General features: G+C 41.5%; 1 protein-coding gene across 1 annotated transcript in view; it reads left to right on the top strand.

Annotated features, from left to right (window-relative positions):
* LOC142311861 (urotensin-2 receptor-like) overlaps positions 1 to 7,091 on the top strand; it is a 31,465-nt gene extending 24,374 nt beyond the window's left edge. Inside the window, exon 2 of the mRNA XM_075350664.1 lies at positions 2,874 to 7,091. The gene's annotated coding sequence lies outside the window, so the exon portion shown is untranslated. The remainder of the gene's footprint in view (positions 1 to 2,873) is intronic.
* The last annotated feature ends 16,147 nt before the right edge of the window (positions 7,092 to 23,238 follow it).

Raw genomic sequence — 23,238 nt, 5'->3', positions numbered from 1 at the left:
CACAGTAAAAGTAATATTCTGTTTAGGGCCAAGGTAGCAGTGACACACAATGCTTCAATAAATACCGCCATAGAGTGCTCAAATGATAAAATACATTGATCTAATAATAGCTTTGTACATTTTTAGTAGTCTAAGAACATTGCTACAGATTGGTGACAGTGATATAAACTGAAAAAATAATATTCTGCATAGTGCCTAAGTAGCAGTGCCATACAAAGCGTAAGTAAATACCGCCATAGAGTGCTCAAATACATTGACCAAATACAGTAATAGCTCTGTAGATATATAGTACTTTAAAAACATTGCTACATATTGATGACACTGATATAAACTGCAAAAGTAATATTCTGTATAGTATCTAAGTGGAAATGCCGCACAAAATTTAGAGAAATACTGCCATAGAGTGCTCAAATGGCAAAATACATTGACTAAGTGTTTTTTTCATCCACACATAGTAATCTATAAGATCTCGATACATTGCTAACATTGATATAAGCTGGAAAAAAATATTCTGTATAGTAAATAGCAGTGCCATGCAAAGCTTAAGTAAATACCGCCATAGAGTGCTCAAATATACTGACCAAATATTAGCTCTGTCATATATAGTACTCTAATAACATTGCTATAGTTTTATGACACCAATATAAACTTTAAAAATAATATTCTGCATAGTACCTAAGTGGAAATGAAAAATTTAGATAAATACCGCCATAGAGTGCTCAAATGGCAAAAATATATTGACTAAGTATTTAGTTCATCCACACATAGTAATCTAATAACATCGCTATATATTGCTGACATTGAAATAAACTGCAAAAATAGTCTTCTGTATCGTACCTAAGTAGTAGTGCCACACAATGCTTAAGTAAATACTGCCATAGAGTGCTCAAATGGTAAAATACATTGAACAAATAATAACACTGTATGTATACAGTAATCTAATAACATCGCTACAGATTAATGACACCGATATAAACTGCAAAAATAATATTCTCTATAGTATCTAAGTGTTAATGCCACACAAAATTTAGATAAATACAGCTATGGAGTGCTCAAATGACAAAATATGTTGACTAAATATTTACTTCATCCACACAAACTAATCTAATAACATCACTATACATTGCTGACATTGACATAAACTGCAAAAATAATATTGTGTATAGTACCTAAGTGGCAGTGCCATACAAAGCTTAAGTAAATACCGCCATAATGCTCTAATACTTTGACCAAATAATAGTTCTGTACATATATAGTAATTTAATTACATTGCTACAGATTGATGACTCCGATATAAACTGCAAAAATAATATTCTGGATAGTACCTAAGTGGAAAGTCGCACAATATTTAGATAAATACCGCCATGTAGTGCTCAAATGGCAAAAATACATTGACTAAGTATTTAGTTCATCTACACATAGTAATCTGATAACATCACTATACATTGCTGACATTGCTATACAGTAAACTGAAAAAATAATATTGTGTATAGTACCTAAGTGGCAGTGCCATACAAAGCTTAAGTAAATACCGCCATAATACTCAAATACATTGACCAAATAATAGTTCTGTACATATATAGTAATCTAATAACATTGCTATAGATTGATGACATTGATATAAACTGCAAAAATAATGTTCTGTATAGTACCTAAGTGGAAATGCCTCACAAAATTTAGATAAATACCGCCATAGAGTGCTCAAATGGCAAAATACATTGACTAAGTATTTTCTTCATCCACACATAGTAATCTGATAACATCGCTAAACATTGCTGACATGGATATAAACTGCAAAAATAATATTGTGTACAGTACCTATGTAGCAGTGCCACACAATGCTTAAGTAAATACCGCCATAGAGTGCTCAAATGATAAAATACATTGACCAAATATTAGTTCTGTACATATATCGTACTCTAAAAACATTGCTACAGATTGATGACACCGATATAAATTGTAAAAATAATATTCTGTACAGCACTTAAGTGGAAATGTCGCGCAAAATTTAGATAAATACCGCCATATATTGCTCAAATGGCAAAAAACATTGACTAAGTATTTACTTCATCCACACATAGTAATGTAATAACATCTCTATACATTGCTGACATTGATATAAGCTGGGAAAATAATATTCTGTATAGTACCTAAGTAGCACTGCCACACAATGCTTAAGTAAATACCGCCATATAGTGCTCAAATGCTAAAATACATTGATCAAATAATAGTTCTGTACATGTATAGTAATCTAATAATATTGCTACAGATTGATGACATCGATATAAACTGTAAAAATAATATTCATTATGGTACTTAAGTAGCAGTGCTACACCATGCTTAAGTAAATACCGCCACATAGTGCTCAAATAACCAAATAACAGCTCCATCCACACATTGTAAACTAATAACATTGATATATATTGCCGACATTGACATAATCTGCAAAAATCAAATTCTGTAACGCTGAACCACATCAACAGTGCAATACATGGCCACATAAATACCGCCATATAGTGCTCAAATACCAAAATGTACTGTTCAATTACCAGAAACATATATACATGATATTTTGAAGACAATGTTATATATTGCTAGAACCGCCAGGTAAAAATAATATTCTGTATAGAACCAAGTAATAGTGCCACATATGTATGAAAATACCGCCATAGAGTGCTCATATAGCAAAATCTATTGACAAAATAACAGCTCTATATGTAAATAAAAATCTAATAACAACGCTAAGCATTGCAGATACCATTAAATACTGTGGAAATACGGTAGTACAAATGTAGCAATGCCACACAAATACTGCCATATAGTGACATAATAGTAGCTTTATACTAACTCACTTTTCTTATTTTCTTTCACAGGGAAACACAATGTTTTTTACAGAGACATCTCCCGATTAAATGAAGAACCTTTCTCCCCTACAGGGAAAATTCACTCACTACCTCATTTCAGGACTGTCAGAAGGATGTGAAACGCGTGGAGTCTAAAATATGGATGACTACGGAGAAGCTTTAAATTATGTAATACTGAGGGTTTCAGAGTCGGGATGTAATGAACGGGGTCACCATATATTAGTAAACGGACCAGACAGGTACTGAATGTACAACATATATAGTGTCGCCAATAGAGTTTATAAAAATGACTCCATGTAAAGGGACGATATCATAAAATAGAGTATATAAAATCTGCATATAGCGGTAGTAAAAAACACCGCAATCAATAAAGACGGATTACATTTGAGATATTAAAATAAAGAGTAATTCCAGTCACAGCATATTAGTAAAGGGAGAAAGAAAACAAGGATTTATTGGGGAAGTCAATGAGACACAAAAACTTATAGCAATAAATGTCCCCCCTCACCCGATCCCATTGATCTCAATGCACAACTCATGCCATGATTCCTTGTAAGCATGGTTTTATAGAACTAACATATCTCCAATGTGCTAGGATGTAACTACTATAATACTGCCCCTATTTACAAGAATACAACCACTATATACTGCTTCTACGGTATGTAGAAGACTATAACTACTATAATACTGCCCCCATGTACAAGAATATAACTACTATAATACTGCCCCCTATGTACAAGAATATAATTACTATAATACTGCCCCTGTATACAAGAATATAACTTCTCTAATATTGCTTGTATGTACAAGAATATAACTGCTATAATATTGCCCCTATGTACAAGAATATAACTACTATAATACTGCTTCTACGGTATGTAGAAGACTATAGCTACTATAATACTGCCCCCTATGTACAAGAATATAATTACTATAATACTGCCCTTTATGTACAAGAATATAACTACTATAATACTGCCCCCTATGTACAAGAATATAATTACTATAATACTGCCCCCTATGTACAAGAATATAACTACTATAATACTGCTCCTATTAGGAAGAAAATAATTACTATAATACTGCCCCTATGTATAAAAATATAACTACTATAATACTGCCCCTATGTACAAGAATATAACTACTATAATACTGCCCCTTTGTGCAAGAATATAACTACTATAATACTGCCCCTATGTACAAGAATATAACTACTATAATACTGCCCCTTTGTGCAAGAATATAACTACTATAATACTGCCCCTATGTTCAAGAATATAACTACTATAATACTGCCGCCTATGTACAAGAATATAACTACTATAATACTGCCCCTATGTACAAGAATATAACTACTATAATACTGCCCCTATGTACAAGAACATAACTACTATAATACTGCATCTATGTACAAGAATATAACTACTATAATAGTGCTCCTATGTAAAAGAATAGAACTACTATAATACTGCCCCCTATGGACAAGAATACAACTACTATAATACTGCCCCTATGTACAAGAATATAACTACTATAATACTGCCCCTATGTACAAGAACATAACTACTATAATACTGCTCCTATGTACAAGAATAGAACTACTATAATACTTCCCCCTATATACAAGAATACAACTACTATAATACTGCCCCTTATGTACAAAAATAGAACTACTATAATACTGCCCCCATGTACAAGAATATAACTACTATAATACTGCCCCTATGTACAAGAATATAACTACTATAATACGCTCCTATGTACAAGAATAGAACTACTATAATACTGCCCCTATGTTCAAGAATATAACTACTATAATACTGCCCCCTATGTACAAGAATATAACTACTATAATACTGCCCCTATGTTCAAGAATATAACTACTATAATACTGCCCTCTATGTACAAGAATATAACTGCTATAATATTGCCCCTATGTACAAGAATATAACTACTATAATACTGCTCCTATGTACAAGAATATAACTACTATAATACTGCCCCTATGAACAAGAATATAACTACTATAATACTGCTCCTATGAACAAGAGTATAACTACTATAATACTGCCCTTATGTTCAAGAATATAACTACTATAATACTGCCCCCTATGTACAAGAATATAACTACTATAATACTGCTCCTATGTACAAGAATATAACTACTATAATACTGCCCCTATGTACAAGAATATAACTACTATAATACTGCCCCAATGTACAAGAATATAACTACTATAATACTGCCCCCATGTAAAAGAATATAACTACTATAATACTGCCCCTATGTACAAGAATATAACTACTATAATACTGCCCCAATGTACAAGAATATAACTACTATAATACTGCCCCTATGTACAAGAATATAACTACTATAATACTGCCCCTATGTACAAGAATATAACTACTATAATACTGCCCCTATGTACAAGAATATAACTACTATAATACTGCCCCTATGTACAAGAATATAACTACTATAATACTGCCCCAATGTACAAGAATGTAACTACTATAATACTGCACCTATGTACAAGAAAATAACTACTATAATACTGCCCCTATGTACAAGAATATAACTACTATAATACTGCTCCTATGTACAAGAATATAACTACTATAATACTGCCCCCTATGTACAAGAACATAACTACTATAATACTGTCCCTATGTACAAGAATATAACTGCTATAATACTGTCCCTATGTACAAGAACATAACTGCTATAATACTGTCCCTATGTACAAGAATATAACTACTATAATACTGCTCCTATGTACAAGAATATAACTACTATAATACTGCCCCCTATGTACAAGAATATAACTGCTATAATACTGCCCCTATGTGCAAGAATATAACTGCTATAATACTGTCCCTATGTACAAGAATATAACTACTATAATACTGCTCCTATGTACAAGAATATAACTACTATAATACTGCCCCCTATGTACAAGAATATAACTACTATAATACTGTCCCTATGTACAAGAATATAACTGCTATAATACTGCTCTATATGTACAAGAATATAACTACTATAATACTGCCCCCTATGTACAAGAATATAACTGCTATAATACTGCCCCCTATGTACAAGAATATAACTACTATAATACTGCTCCCTATGTACAAGAATATAACTGCTATAATACTGCCCCCTATGTACAAGAATATAACTACTATAATACTGTCCCTATGTACAAGAATATAACTGCTATAATATTGCTGTCTATGGACAGTTTTGTGAATCTGAACAGAAAAAAAGATGATGTGACTGGATTTGCTCTTTATTATGAAGAAGCCATTATACGCTACACTGCACTTTGTGATTACATTGACAGTTGGAAAAATAATTTATTTTATTCAATTTTTTTTCTTTGAAAAAATTCCTTCAATTGCCGCCTTTAGACAATTTTTAATAGGAAACCTCACAGGACTAAAAACAAATCCATATCCACCTATAAGCTCATTAGATGATGGATGTATGCAAGAATCCCACAATATGCAAAATATGGAAAATCCCTCTAAATCCATGGACTGAGAAGTAGTCGCCTGGAGGAGTCGGAGACTCGGGGTCCAGAACTATTGACCAATCACAATCTAAAATAACGTCAAACAAAAGGGACCATTCTACCATTCATTGCCCCTTCTAACACCCCTTTTATACAGCTGCTATAATCAGGACCCCTTAAAGGGGTCTCTTACCCATATTATATATATTATATTCTGTCTTTTATCTCCTTCTTCCCAAACTGTTGGCACAATCCGAGTATGTCCTAACGCTCACAAATGTTCAAAATTATGGAAAATGTGTAAAGGAAAGGAAACAAAATGGCCGCTGCCTTCCTGAAAGTCAGCATTTAAATCTCATATAAAATAAATGTGCTCCATTTAATGTGGGAAAATATGCAAAGCATCCCCTGTTGGTCACTTTATGTAATAAAAAAATATTTTTTGGGGGGCACGTAAAATCCCCCTTTAAATCCATGCCCCATTCCCTATAGTATACGTATGTATTGGCCAGTGGTCAATGAAGGAGTGTCTGCTGTGCGCTCTATGCAGAATAAAGCCTATGGAATGTATTTTGTAATATGATGTAAAATATACATTTTATTTAGTAACTTATATAAAGATGAATGTTTAATTCTGCTAACGAGTGCTGAACCCCCCAAAATCTGCATCAAACACTTTGGGGGTTTAACTCTGGTTTTAAAAATAAAGGTTCTTTTGGAAAGTGAAATCTTTGTGGGTTTGTACACTAGAGCATATGGTATTGTCACGTTGAAAGGGAAGGGGACCCCTGTGTCTGGGAAGAGGAAGATGGTGACCCCTGACTAAACCTCCTGCTGGTCCCTGGGGTCCCTCAACACCCTAGATTGGTTCACACCTATGCACAAAGCTGGATACCTGACCCTAGATATCCCTAGTGCTGGGCCCTAAATAGGGAACGGGTGGGATGAGCTCTTCATCAACCCCACTAATCTGTAAAGGAAGACGCAAGGGAAAAAAAACATGAACTACTTATCCAGATGACCCAGGCAAGAGTTCAGCAATGATACTACAGATGAGAGCAAGCCACCTGCTTGCAACCAGAGCTAGAATGAACTGAAAATATCACCAGCACCAGTCCAGGGAAGAAGGGGTATTTAAGCACCAAGAGAATGTTGATAATCAGCAGCTGGGTGGAAGGCAAGCTCCTGCTGGGTCCAAAAGGGAGAGAGATGAAAATCCAGCAGAAAACCTACCTACACCAATGAATAGTTGACGGCAGGAACAATGGAGAGTCAGGGAGCATTCTGTGCAGCCAAACGCCGTGACCTTCTATTGCCAGAAACCACATGACTGTCTGTCACCCGTGACAGGTATCCCTCGCCCCATGCATAATGCTGATAGTGGGTGACTTTTGCAGCCCATATTTGTGGATGGTTAATGAATGACAGGTAGGCTGCACCCCCTACCCCCAATGTTATCTTTTTAGGCAGTCAATATAATACCGCCTTATAGTAACAAGATAATAGTACCACTATATAATGCTCTAAATATAACTCCACATATGACTGCCATATAGTGCTAACATAATGCTGGTAAATAATTCCCAGATTTTATCCACTTTGCGAAGTGTACACACATATCACAGCACCCGTCGGGCAATATCTGGAGCCCGCAGATCATTTATAAACAGCACGTTAATTCTAATTCACGAGAATATAGGATATGTTATGCTGGGAACATCGATTTCACACAGCCATGCATTACCCCCTTTTCCCCTAATGTTTACCTCAGTCCTGGGAAACATCCCTGGTGGTCTAGGGTGGATAAATGTGCTCAACATAAGTAAGTACATCTCAACAAATCTGTCAGAAACCCTTTAATTTCTTTTCAGAAGCATTTTCTATTGGATGCCATAGACGAAAATACTACCGCAAGTGTGGTCCATTAATTGCAAACAAGATTTGTTATTTTTCACACCCCCCAAAAAAATAATTATTTCAAGACCATATTCTAAAAATGAGTACACCCCATTGAAAGTCTTAAGAGCAAAGGTAACGTTTAGACAACAAAACACTAACAAGAGTTCGCCTATGAGTGAGTCTACTTCTTCATCAATCAGATTTTCACTATACAAGTGACTATAACAGGGTGATCCCATTTCATGCTGTCAGTAATGGCACCACATGGAAGAGAAATGTCACAAGACCTGAGAAAAAAATAATTTCTTTATATGAAAAAGGTGACGGCCACATGAAACAAAGCTTTACTTATCAGTCAGATACTGGAGCAAAAGTTATACAAAAATTAACATCAACAACAATAAAATAACCATCTCTCATTTGAGGTGTTCAGGCCGACCACAAAAGTAATCACGTAAACAGGAGCGTCTTCTGATGAGAAGAGTCAAGGAAAACCCACATGCCGGCTCACAGTAATTAGCTAAAGAAGGAGGAACAGCCTGCATGGGGTATCTCCTGTATATAATTATATATGTACAGCTGATATAACCTGGGCATCTCCTGTATATAATTATATATGTACAGCTGATATAACCTGGGCATCTTCTGCATATAATTATATATGTACAGCTGATATAACCTGGGCATCTCCTGTATATAATTATATATGTACAGCTGATATAACCTGGGCATCTCCTGTATATAATTATATATGTACAGCTGATATAACCTGGGCATCTCCTGTATATAATTATATATGTACAGCTGATATAACCTGGGCATCTCCTGTATATAATTATATATGTACAGCTGATATAACCTGGGCATCTTCTGTATATAATTATATATGTACAGCTGATATAACCTGGGCATCTTCTGTATATAATTATATATGTACAGCTGATATAACCTGGGCATCTTCTGTATATAATTATATATGTACAGCTGATATAACCTGGGCATCTTCTGTATATAATTATATATGTACAGCTGATATAACCTGGGCATCTCCTGTATATAATTATATATGTACAGCTGATATAACCTGGGCATCTCCTGTATATAATTATATATGTACAGCTGATATAACCTGGGCATCTTCTGTATATAATTATATATGTACAGCTGGTATAACCTGGGCATCTTCTGTATATAATTATATATGTACAGCTGGTGTAACCTGGGTATATCTTCAGTATATAATTATATATATACAGCTGATATAACCTGGGCATCTCCTGTATATAATTATATATGTACAGCTGGTATAACCTGGGCATCTTCTGTATATAATTATATATGTACAGCTGGTATAACCTGGGCATCTTCTGTATATAATTATATATGTACAGCTGATATAACCTGGGTATCTTCTGTATATAATTATATATGTACAGCTGGTATAACCTGGGCATATCTTCAGTATATAATTATATATGTACAGCTGATATAACCTGGGTATCTTCTGTATATAATTATATGTGTACAGCTGGTATAACCTGGGTATCTTCTGTATATAATTATATATGTACAGCTGGTATAACCTGGGCATATCTTCAGTATATAATTATATATGTACAGCTGATATAACCTGGGCATCTCCTGTATATAATTATATATGTACAGCTGGTATAACCTGGGTATCTTCTGTATATAATTATATATGTGCAGCTGATATAACCTGGGTATCTTCTGTATATAATTATATGTGTACAGCTGGTATAACCTGGGTATCTTCTGTATATAATTATATATGTACAGCTGGTATAACCTGGGTATCTTCTGTATATAATTATATATGTACATCTGATATAACCTGGGCATCTCCTGTATATAATTATATATGTACAGCTGGTATAACCTGGGCATCTCCTGTATATAATTATATATTGTGAGGTAGCGTGGTCGGCTGCGCAGCAGAAGACACAGGATCCAGGCATCAAGGTTCACAGCATCCGGTTTAATAGTCAAACAACAGTCCACAACAGTACACATGGCCTCTCCGGCAGCAAACTCAGGGAGTTGTGTTCACTCCCTCACACACTAAGCTCCCCCGCCCATCTTTCTGTTTCCTTTTTAACCCTGTAGGGAAACAGCATTAACCCCGGAGTGGAGCTACTTTCCATCATGGAGTGAGCACAACCGGGGCGAGACGTACCGGCCGTCATAGACAATCCCGGTCACAGTCTCACATACCCCCCCCCCTCAGTTCAAGCGAGCGGGGTTGAACTCTGCCAGCAAACACGGGCCGCGGGACAAGGCATCGGCGTTGCCCTGCAACCTACCGGCCCGGTGTTCAACCGTAAACCGGAAGTTCTGTAGAGAAAGGAACCACCGGGTAACCCGGGCATTCCGTTCCTTGGCAAACCTCATCCAGACCAGAGGAGAGTGATCCGTCACCAAGCGAAACTGCCGTCCCAGCAGGTAATAGCGTAGGGACTCCAAGGCCCATTTGATCGCCAGGCACTCCTTTTCCACTACGCTATAATTCCGCTCGGAAGGGGTGAGCTTCCTATTTAAGAAGGTGACGGGGTGTTCCTCCCCCTGAACCACCTGAGACAGCACTGCCCCCAGGCCGACCTCCGAGGCGTCAGTCTGTACTATGAACTCCTTCCGGAAATCAGGGTTTACAAGAACGGGCTGTCCGCACAGGACCCCTTTTAGGGCCCGGAAGGAGTCCTCGGCCTGCGAAGTCCAGCGCACCATGACGGACTTCTTGCCTTTGAGAAGGTCCGTCAAGGGGGCTGATAGTCCCGCAAAATCTTTGACAAACCTCCTGTAGTACCCCACGATACCCAGGAAGGCCCTAACCTGCTTCGTGGTCAGGGGTCTAGGCCACTTCTGGATCGCCTCAACCTTGTTAATTTGGGGCTTAATCACTCCTTGGCCTATCACGTAGCCCAAGTAGCGGGCTTCCGTGAGTCCCAACGCACATTTCTTGGGATTGGCTGTCAATCCGGCTGTTCGAAGCGCGTCCACCACCGCTTGTACCTGTTCCAAGTGGGTCTGCCACTCAGAGCTGTAAATAATGATGTCATCAAGGTACGCTGATGCATACGCCTGGTGGGGTTCCAGCACCCAGTCCATCAACCTCTGGAACGTGGCCGGAGCGCCATGTAACCCAAAAGGCAAGACAACATAGTGGAAGAGACCCTCTGGTGTAACAAAAGCGGTTTTCTCCTTGGCGGACTCCGTAAGTGGCACCTGCCAGTACCCCTTGGTCAGGTCGAGCGTGGTAAAATATCGCGCCTGTCCCACCCTATCAATCAGCTCATCCACCCGCGGCATGGGATAGAGATCGAACTTGGATATTTCGTTCAATCTCCTAAAGTCATTACAGAATCTTAAGGAGCCATCCGGTTTTGGTATTAGGACAATGGGACTAGCCCATTCACTCTGGGATTTTTCGATGACCCCCAGGCGTAGCATTGTCTTCACTTCCTCTGATATGGCTTGTCTTCCAGCCTCCGGTACGCGGTATGACTTCAGGCGAACCTTCAGGTGGGGCTCGGTGACAATGTTATGTCGTATCAGACTGGTCCTACCCGGCAACTCGGAGAAGACATCGGGGTTCTGCTGAACCAGCCGTCTGGCCTCTCACCTCTGTTGCTTGGTGAGGGCTTCTCCAATCCTTACTTCTGGTTCGTCCTCTCCGGAAGTCGCTGGAGCCGGGTTTGAACGACCCGAAGAGGAGGGAGATGGGGAAAAATCAACCATCAGGCTTTCCCGTTCCTGCCACGGTTTTAATAGGTTGACATGGTATATTTGTTCAGGTTTCCGCCTACCGGGCTGCAATACTTTATAGTTGACCACCCCGACTCTTTCCTTTATCTCGTAGGGGCCTTTCCACTGAGCCAGGAATTTACTCTCCGCCGTGGGGATCAATACCAACACCTGATCTCCGGGTTTAAAGGTCCGCACGGTGGCTTGTCTATTGTAGCGGCCGCTTTGCGCGGCCTGAGCCTCCTGTAAATGCTCCTTCACAATTGGCATGACCGCGCTTATGCGGTTCTGCATACCCAAAATGTGTTCAATCACACTTTTATGGGGGGTGGGCTCCTGCTCCCATGTTTCCTTTGCCAGGTCCAACAATCCCCGGGGATGTCGCCCGTATAACAACTCAAAAGGCGAAAACCCCGTGGATGCCTGTGGCACCTCTCGTATGGCAAACATCAAATAGGGAAGCATCATATCCCAGTCTTTCCCGTCTTTGGAGATCACCCTTTTTAGCATGGTTTTCAGGGTTTTATTGAATCGTTCTACTAACCCATCCGTCTGAGGATGATACACAGATGTACGCAACTGCTTGATCTGGAGTAGCCGGCATAGTTCTTTGGTCACTTTAGACATGAATGGGGTCCCCTGATCCGTAAGGATCTCCTTGGGCAACCCCACCCGGCAGAACACAGCAAACAACTCCCGAGCTATAAGCTTTGCCGCAGTATGTCTGAGAGGTATCGCCTCTGGATACCGGGTGGCATAGTCAACGATCACTAGGATGTGTTGGTGCCCTCGAGCAGACTTTACGAGGGGCCCCACCAGATCCATCCCTATCCGTTCAAAAGGGACTTCTATAATGGGTAACGGTACCAACGGACTGCGAAAGTGGGCCAGTGGTGCGGTAAGCTGACACTCCGGGCAGGTTTCGCAGAACCGTTTTACCTCCCCAAAGACCCCGGGCCAATAGAACCTTTGCAATATTCGCTCCTGCGTTTTCTTGACCCCTAGGTGGCCACTCATCAGGTGTTTATGAGCCAAGTCGAGGACCCGCCGGCGATACGGCTGGGGCACCACCAACTGCTCTACCCCCACGCCCCGTATTTCATCTACCCGGTAGAGTAAATCCTGCTTAAGAGCGAAATGGGGGTACCTTACCTGGGCACCGGGCAACTGTGCCACCCCGTCAATTACTATCACCCGATTCCGGGCATGTATTAATGTGGGGTCCTGGAGTTGGGCTGTCCAAAACGTATCCGGGGATGCCTCCAAGTCCGGGATGGGCTCGACCGTCTCAGCCTCTCCTGCCAATACCTCTAGGGGCGACCTATCGGGTTCACACTCTGTCCCTATCATGGGGACCCCTATGGCAGGCGTCCCGGATTCAGGATTGTAGGGCTCAGGTCCCGGACTGACCAATATCTGAGGGGACTTAGGAGGTCCCTTCCATAAAGTCCAAAAATAGGGCAGATCCCTTCCTAGGATCACGTCATAGGGAAGAGAGTTAATAAGTCCCACCTCATGTTGCAACTGACCGCAAGGTGCTGTGATGGTGACAATCCCCGTGGGATAGTCTCGGCGGTCCCCATGTATGCAAACCACCCCCACGGTACGTCCTGTGGCCTTTACTTTAGCCCTTAGGGTTGATCGCACAAGGGTCACTAAGCTTCCGGAATCCAACAAGCCTGTAACCGGACATCCATTCACCTGTATTTGGCACAAGTGGGGCTCAGTCTCTGGGGAGACCAGGTCAGCGGTACACACCACCTGAGCATACATTGAACCCCGCCGGGTAACCCCACAATCCATGGGCTCCGTGGTGAGTGGACACTGGGCTTCCATATGTCCCACCCGCTGGCACCGCCAACATCTAATAGGGAAGGAAACCCCCTTGACGAGTTGTCGTTTAGGGTACATAGCCTTCCGGACCTCAGGGATGGAGGGTGCGGCTTCAGACGGGACGGTAGCGGACTCCCGCACCGGTGTCAGCGGTGGGTCCTTGGCCCTAGGCTTGGAGGGGCCGGACCGACGGGCGGTACGCAAAGTCTCAGTGTCCCGTATCAAGTCCTGCGTAGCCACATGCCGCTCTACCAGGCCCACTAATTGGTCCAGGGTACTTGGGTCGCCCTGTCCTACCCACCGTTGAATGGTGACGGGTAAGGTGCGCACAAAACGATCAACAACTACCCTTTCCACCATTTGCGCCGGGCTCAGAGTGTCAGGCTGCAACCACTTTTTTACGAGATGCAACAAGTCATAGGCCTGTCAGCGTACGGGTTTGGCTTCCTCATAGAACCACTGATTTACCCGCTGAGCCCGTACATAGGTATTCACCCCCAACCGAGCCAGTATTTCGGCTTTCAGGGTCACATAGTCAATGGCGTCCTCGGTACAGAGGTCCAGGTACGCTTTTTGGGGTTCCCCCGTCAGATAGGGCGACAATACCTCAGCCCACTGCGGGGTCGGCAGCTTTTCCCGCTCGGCCACCCGCTCAAACACCGCCAGGAACGCTTCCACATCATCACCCGGGGTCATCTTTTGCAACGCTTGTCTCACCGCTTTCCGGACGCTGCCGTCGTCACCCGGTCCCGGGGTTGTTGCTGCCGGTCCGGCACGGATCGACTTGGCCAGGAGAACCATCTGTTCTTGGTGCCTTTTTTCCTGCAATTGCAAGGCTTGCTGCTGATGTGCATTGGCCTAATCCATCTGTTCTTGGAGTTTTTTTTCCTGCACTTGCAAGGATTGGAGCAGGTGTGCATTGGTCTGTTGCTGCTGTGCATTAGCCTGAGCCAAATGCTTTAGTATATCCTCCATGGCGTCGCCGGGTTTGGGCTGTAGTATAGCCGCTCGAATCCAGGACATGCGCAGCTGGGTCACCAGGGATGGATGCTACACCTCACCGGGCTGGCATGCCCGCATTCTCCACCATATGTGAGGTAGCGTGGTCGGCTGCGCAGCAGAAGACACAGGATCCAGGCATCAAGGTTCACAGCATCCGGTTTAATAGTCAAACAACAGTCCACAACAGTACACATGGCCTCTCCGGCAGCAAACTCAGGGAGTTGTGTTCACTCCCTCACACACTAAGCTCCCCCGCCCATCTTTCTGTTTCCTTTTTAACCCTGTAGGGAAACAGCATTAACCCCGGAGTGGAGCTACTTTCCATCATGGAGTGAGCACAACCGGGGCGAGACGTACCGGCCGTCATAGACAATCCCGGTCACAGTCTCACAATATGTACAGCTGGTATAACCTGGGCATCTCCTGTATATAATTATATATGTACAGCTGGTATAACCTGGGCATCTCCTGTATATAATTATATATGTACAGCTGGTATAACCTGGGCATCTCCTGTATATAATTATATATGTACAGCTGGTATAACCTGGGTATCTCCTGTATATAATTATATATGTACAGCTGATATAACCTGGGCATCTCCTGTATATAATTATATATGTACAGCTGGTATAACCTGGGCATCTTCTGTATATAATTATATATGTACAGCTGGTGTAACCTGGGTATATCTTCAGTATATAATTATATATATACAGCTGATATAACCTGGGCATCTTCTGTATATAATTATATATGTACAGCTGGTATAACCTGGGCATCTTCTGTATATAATTATATATGTACAGCTGATATAACCTGGGTATCTTCTGTATATAATTATATATGTACAGCTGGTATAACCTGGGCATATCTTCAGTATATAATTATATATGTACAGCTGATATACCTGGTATCTTCTGTATATAATTATATGTGTACAGCTGGTATAACCTGGGTATCTTCTGTATATAATTATATATGTACAGCTGGTATAACCTGGGTATCTTCTGTATATAATTATATATGTACAGCTGATATAACCTGGGTATCTTCTGTATATAATTATATGTGTACAGCTGGTATAACCTGGGTATCTTCTGTATATAATTATATATGTACAGCTGGTATAACCTGGGTATCTTCTGTATATAATTATATATGTACATCTGATATAACCTGGGCATCTCCTGTATATAATTATATATGTACAGCTGGTATAACCTGGGTATCTCCTGTATATAATTATATATGTACAGCTGATATAACCTGGGCATCTCCTGTATATAATTATATATGTACAGCTGGTATAACCTGGGCATCTTCTGTATATAATTATATATGTACAGCTGGTATAACCTGGGCATCTTCTGTATATAATTATATATGTACAGCTGATATAACCTGGGTATCTTCTGTATATAATTATATGTGTACAGCTGGTATAACCTGGGTATCTTCTGTATATAATTATATGTGTACAGCTGGTATAACCTGGGTATCTTCTGTATATAATTATATATGTACAGCTGGTATAACCTGGGTATCTTCTGTATATAATTATATATGTACAGCTGATATAACCTGGGTATCTTCTGTATATAATTATATGTGTACAGCTGGTATAACCTGGGTATCTTCTGTATATAATTATATATGTACAGCTGGTATAACCTGGGTATCTTCTGTATATAATTATATATGTACATCTGATATAACCTGGGCATCTCCTGTATATAATTATATATGTACAGCTGGTATAACCTGGGTATCTCCTGTATATAATTATATATGTACAGCTGATATAACCTGGGCATCTCCTGTATATAATTATATATGTACAGCTGGTATAACCTGGGCATCTTCTGTATATAATTATATATGTACAGCTGGTATAACCTGGGCATCTTCTGTATATAATTATATATGTACAGCTGATATAACCTGGGTATCTTCTGTATATAATTATATGTGTACAGCTGGTATAACCTGGGTATCTTCTGTATATAATTATATATGTACAGCTGATATAACCTGGGTATCTTCTGTATATAATTATATATGTACAGCTGGTATAATCTGGGTATCTTCTGTATATAATTATATATGTACAGCTGGTATAACCTGGGTATCTTCTGTATATAATTATATATGTACAGCTGGTATAACCTGGGTATCTTCTGTATATAATTATATATGTACAGCTGGTATAACCTGGGCATATCTTCAGTATATAATTATATATGTACAGCTGATATAACCTGGGTATCTTCTGTATATAATTATATATGTACAGCTGGTATAACCTGGGCATCTCCTGTATATAATTATATATGTACAGCTGGTATAACCTAGGCATCTCCTGTATATAATTATATATGTACAGCTGGTATAACCTGGGAATCTCCTGTATATAATTATATATGTACAGCTGCTATAACCTGGGCATCTTCTGTATATAATTATATATGTACAGCTGGTATAACCTGGGCATCTTCTGTATATAATTATATATGTACAGCTGGTATGACCTGGGCATCTTCTGTATATAATTATATATGTACAGCCGGTATAACCTGGGTATCTCCTGAATATAATTATATATGTACAGCTGGTATAACCTGGGAATCTCCTGTATATAATTATATATGTACAGCTGCTATAACCTGGGCATCTTCTGTATATAATTATATATGTACAGCTGGTATAACCTGGGCATCTTCTGTATATAATTATATATGTACAGCTGGTATAACCTGGGAATCTCCTGTATATAATAATATATGTACAGCTGGTATAACCTGGGAATCTCCTGTATATAATAATATATGTACAGATGGTATAACCTGGGTATATCCTGTATATAATTATATATGTACAGCTGGTATAACCTGGGAATCTCCTGTATATAATAATATATGTACAGCTGGTATAACCTGGGAATCTCCTGTATATAATAATATATGTACAGCTGGTATAACCTGAGTATATCCTGTATATAATTATATATGTACAGCTGGTATAACCTGGGAATCTCCTGTATATAATAATACATGTACAGCTGGTATAACCTGGGTATATCCTGTATATAATTATATATGTACAGCTGGTATAACCTGGGTATATCCTGTATATAATTATATATGTACAGCTGGTATAACCTGGGTATCTCCTGTATATAATAATATATGTACAGCTGGTATAACCTGGGAATCTTCTGTATATAATTATATATGTACAGCTGGTATAACCTGGGTATCTCCTGTATATAATTATATATGTACATCTGGTATAACCTGGGTATATCCTGTATATAATAATATATGTACAGCTGGTATAACCTGGGTATATCCTGTATATAATTATATATGTACAGCTGGTATAACCTGGGAATCTCCTGTATATAATAATATATGTACAGCTGGTATAACCTGGGAATCTCCTGTATATAATAAATGTACAGCTGGTATAACCTGGGAATCTCCTGTATATAATAAATGTACAGCTGGTATAACCTGGGCATCTCCTGTATATAATTATATATGTACAGCTGGTATAACCTGGGTATCTCCTGTATATAATTATATATGTACAGCTGGTATAACCTGGGTATCTCCTGTATATAATTATATATGTACAGCTGGTATAACCTGGGTATCTCCTGTATATAATTATATGTGTACAGCTGGTATAACCTGGGTATCTCCTGTATATAATTATATATGTACAGCAGGTATAACCTGGGAATCTCCTGTATATAATAAATGTACAGCTGGTATAACCTGGGTATCTTCTTATATATGTACAGCTGGTATAACCTAAGTACCTTTCATATATAATTATATGTGTAATGCTGGGATAAGTTATACACCTTGTACATAGTGCTATGGGCCATGCTGCTATAATCTAGGCATTTTCTGTCATCTGTTGATGCGGTGGTTGCACACAGATCAGACTATAATTTGCTCTGATTGTAATGAAGAAACCACTGTCAGACAGTTATCGGCTCCTCCGCTTGTGGTGAGCTCTCGCCGGTCTCCATGCTGGATTTTCTCTCCTGGGGCCTTCATCTGCTTTTCATTAGTGTGATGTTTTTCTCTTCGGAGTCTTTCCTCCATGAAGAGTTGAATTAGCGTCATGTTGCGGACGTCAGGTCCATCGTCAGGCGGCGTCTCTTCCTGACGAGCTCCCTCTGACAATGGTTTCCAGCAATACAAACCACAGAGCGAAAGCCACAGGGAGATGGATTGCCCCGATGGAGCACGTCAGACGGGCGGCCGGCGGTGCCGGAGGAGCAGAGCGAGCGTTTCATCTTACTTTATGCGGTTATTTACGTAGATGACATGTAGGAATAACATAGGAGTGGTAGAAAAAGTCACACTGCTGGGCTGTGTATCTAATCTGATCATGTGTGATACAGCATCTTGAGCAAGTGTATCTAATAGTGAGGCGCTAATCTGCCCGGTCCCAGCGCAGTATCCCCGCACGCTCCCAGGTTCCAGCGGGGGCGCCCTCCCTCTCACCTGTCCAGTCCCAGCGCGGTATCCCTGCATGATCCCAGGCTCCAGCGGGGGCACCCTCCTTCTCATCTGCCCGGTCCCAGCGCGGTATCCCCACATGCTCCCAGGCTCCGGCAGGGGCACCCTCCCCCTCACCTGCCTGGTCCCAGAGTGGTATCCCCACACGCTCCCAAGCTCCGGCAGGGGCGACCTCCCTCTCATTTGCCCGGCGGCTGCATGTGCTCCTCTCCTGCCCCAGGGTCTACCGCAGCCTCTTCCTGCTTCCAGTAGTAAGGTGCCTGTAAAGCGCCGGCGTCCCATTACCTGGAAGCGATCCCTGAGGTCACCTGTTACCTTAAAGGTATTTAAGACCGCCTCCCCTTCCAGGAGGCGCCTGAGCAACGTTGCCTATTAGTAAGTGCGTTTCTAGTTTTCAGGTCCATGTGCAATACTGTGACTTGTTCTGCTATTATGTCCTAGTACCAGTCTTGTGTTCCTAACCTGTGTCTCGTCCTAGAGCCAGCTCTCTACCACCACCTCCGTGCTGCCACATCTGAGCCATCATTCGTGGGCAGGAGGTCCCATACCTTGTGATGGCCACCCCCTAGCGACCTACCCTAACCAGTCTCGGTGGGAGGGTAACTGTGTGTTGTGTGGATTGTGGTGGTTACCGGCAATGACCTCTTCCAAACCCGGGATGGATACCGCACCTCAGCCGAGGTGCAGTACCCTGTGGCGACTGAAGCCTCAGGGGCACCACAGAAGGACAGATGGAAAGGACTGAAGGAAGGACAGATGGATGGATGGGAGGAAGGAAGGACAGACGGAAGGAAGGAAAAGAAATGAGGGGAAGGGAAGAGTAAGAAAAATAAGTAAAGGTATAAAAAAGGGGGGAAAAAAAGAATTAAAGGGTATAGAAAAGAGGGAAAACTCAGGACAAATAATGTATTGAAGGAAAGAGGAAAGTGAAGGAAAAGAAATGAAGGAAAAGAAGGAATGAAAAAGTAATTAAAAAATGAGAGAAAATGAAATAAAAGTAATAAAAGAGGAAAGGGAAAGGTAATGAAAGCAAGGAAGGGATGGGAAGGAAAAGTACTGAATAGAAAATCAAAGAGAAGGAAGGAAAGAAGGAAGGAAGGTAGAAAGGAAGGTAGCTAGGGAGCGAAAAAAGGAAGGACAATTACTTAGGCTAAGGTATATATTGGAAGCATATCTGTCAGAGAAAAGATAATAAAAGGAAGGAAAAGAAGAAATGGAATAAAAGGAATGGAAAAAGGAAAAGTAATAAAAGAAAAAGAGAGAGGTAAGAAAATTGGAAGAAGGTATGGAAAAGAAATAATAAAGAAAAGAAAGGGAATGGAAAAGAGAAGGAGCAAAGAAAGAAAATAAATATAATTAAAAAAATAGAAAATGATAGGAAATAGAAAAAGGAAGCAAAAGAAGAAATGAGAGGTCTGAGAAAAGAAACAATAAAAAAAGAAAGAAAGGGAAGAATGCAGCTAATAAATGAAAGAAAAAGAGAAAGAGAGGAGGAAAAAGATTAAGGAAAGGTAAAGGATAATAAAGGAGAGCAGAAGAATAAAAGGACGGATGAAGGAATAATAAGGCTACAGGAGAAGAAAGGATTTATTGTTGTAGGGTATGGCACTGTCTTGCACTTAGTGGTCCGGTACCCAACCTCAGCCGCTCGCTTCCTGTCCAATAGTGAATGCAGGAAACATGATATTAATGGCTGCTTGTGCTTGCCCTATCAATGACGCGCTCTCCTTGAGCGCATAGAGATGGAGTACGCCTGCGATACTGTACATTTTATGGCACGGATCAGAGAAAAGAGAAATAAAATTTTGAAAAAAAATGTAATTAACAAAAACGGGGTTTTCTTCTCTTTGGACTTTTGGGGCCACAAACACCAGAACATTTTACTGAAAGTCCTATCACAGGGCGCTATCTATCCTATATCCACCATTGACCAGAGGCCACGATGGTGCAGAAGCTGCCGATCTGAATGGGAGCTGTAAGGGCAGCCAGCTCTTCTACTTGAAGCTAAGAAGTTAGCTGACAGATGACTAATGCGAGAAGCCTGTGAAGAACATCTCCGTCACAGAATATTGACTTGTTCTTCAGAGGGTGACACATCTGACACTGAGAAATGACAGGGTCCCAAGGAGTCAGGAAGGACCAGTCATCACAGAGCAGAAACGCCATGGACAAACTATTACAGCCTGCAGAATCTATGCCAGAGCTGGTAACAACTTGATTGACTTCATGTCTTATGCGGGCTTTAGGGCGGCTTTGCACGTTGCGACATCACACGTGCGATGTCGGTGGGGTCAAATCGAAAGTGACGCACATCCGGCGTCACTTTCGACATCGTACTGTGTAAATGCTAGATGATACGATGAACGAGCGCAAAAACGTCGTTATCGTATCATCGTTGCATTCACCGACATTTCCATAATGCCGGTGCCGCGACAGGTACGATGTTGTTTCTCGTTCCTGCGGCCGCACACATCGCTGTGTGTGAAGCCGCAGGAGCGAGGAACATCTCCTTACCTGCCGCCAGCGACTATGCAGAAGGACGGAGGTGGGCGGGATGTTTACATCCTGCTCATCTCCGCCCCTCCGCCGTTATTGGCCACCTGCCGTGTGACATCGCTATGACGCCGCACGACCCGCCCCCTTAGGAAGGAGGCGGGTCGCCGGCCAGAGCGACGGTCGCAGGGCAGGTGAGTGCATGTGAAGCTGGCGTAGCGATAATTTTCGCTACGCCAGCTATCACACGATATCGTACCTGTGACGGGGGCGGGGACTATCGCGTGCTACATCGCAGCATCAGCTTGCGATGTCGCAACGTTCAAAGCCCGTCTTACACGAGACGATAGATTGTGCGATATGTCGTCGGGGTCACGGTTTTCGTGACGCACATCTCCTGGATGCCGGAGGAGCCCGTTTTGCCAGCAGGCGCTGGCCCTAGGGTCTCTAGCCTGTGGCGGCGGCTGTATACCCTCACGGTGCGGACGGTTGCCTTCTGACGGGACTTGGGTAGTTAGGAAACCCGTAGGGTACCTGTCACACTTGGATTTGACTGTTAACAGCGGCTCCAAGCCTAGTCGGGGTCCGATGGCCTTGCCTGTGTGTGCTAGCTTCACTTCGGTCCCCGGTTCGGTACCGGCGGGCCACCGCCCGACCCCGGTCCCACGGTTCCGTGTTGATCCACCACTCCTGCAGACGGCCACCACCGTCTGCCAATCTTGCTGTCAGTGCCCGGGCTCTGACCCAGACACCAGCAGTCTGTGACCTCTCACTTTCACCACCTCAACTGATCTGCTCCTTTTCCCGCCTCCAGGCCTGTGAACTCCTCGGTGGGTGGGGCCAACCGCCTGGCTCCGCCCCACCTGGTGTGGACATCAGACCCTGGAGGGAGGCAACAAGGGTTTTGTGTCTGACTAATGTAACTGTCCGGGGGTGGGGGTGTGTGTGTGTTTTGTCTGTGGCTACCTGGCTAGTCCAGGGCGCCACATTCCCCCTTGGTAAAATGCAGACCGTCCGCGGGCTGCCCGTCCATCACCGGTTTTATTTTTCAAACTGTAAAGATATAAATAACATGGTAAAACGGTAAACATTTAAAACATAAGCATTTTTCAGGTCACTTTAAACGTTGCACATATAAACATTTTCAACAACGGACGGATGTCTTCCGCTCTCCCACCCAAAAGTGAGTACTGTGGAGAAAAAAGCGCAATAGGGTTTTACCCGAGTAATATGGGGTGAAAACAAGAGCAAATGCACTCACCGAATAGAGTTGTGACAGTCACAACTACTATGCACGCATGATAATCCAGGCCACGGCAGCAGCAC

This window comes from Anomaloglossus baeobatrachus, chromosome 5 (genome assembly GCF_048569485.1).
Source record: "Anomaloglossus baeobatrachus isolate aAnoBae1 chromosome 5, aAnoBae1.hap1, whole genome shotgun sequence".
Lineage (NCBI taxonomy): Eukaryota > Metazoa > Chordata > Amphibia > Anura > Aromobatidae > Anomaloglossus > Anomaloglossus baeobatrachus.
Note: the sequence above shows the minus strand (reverse complement) of the source record. Positions and strands in the feature narration are given on the sequence as shown.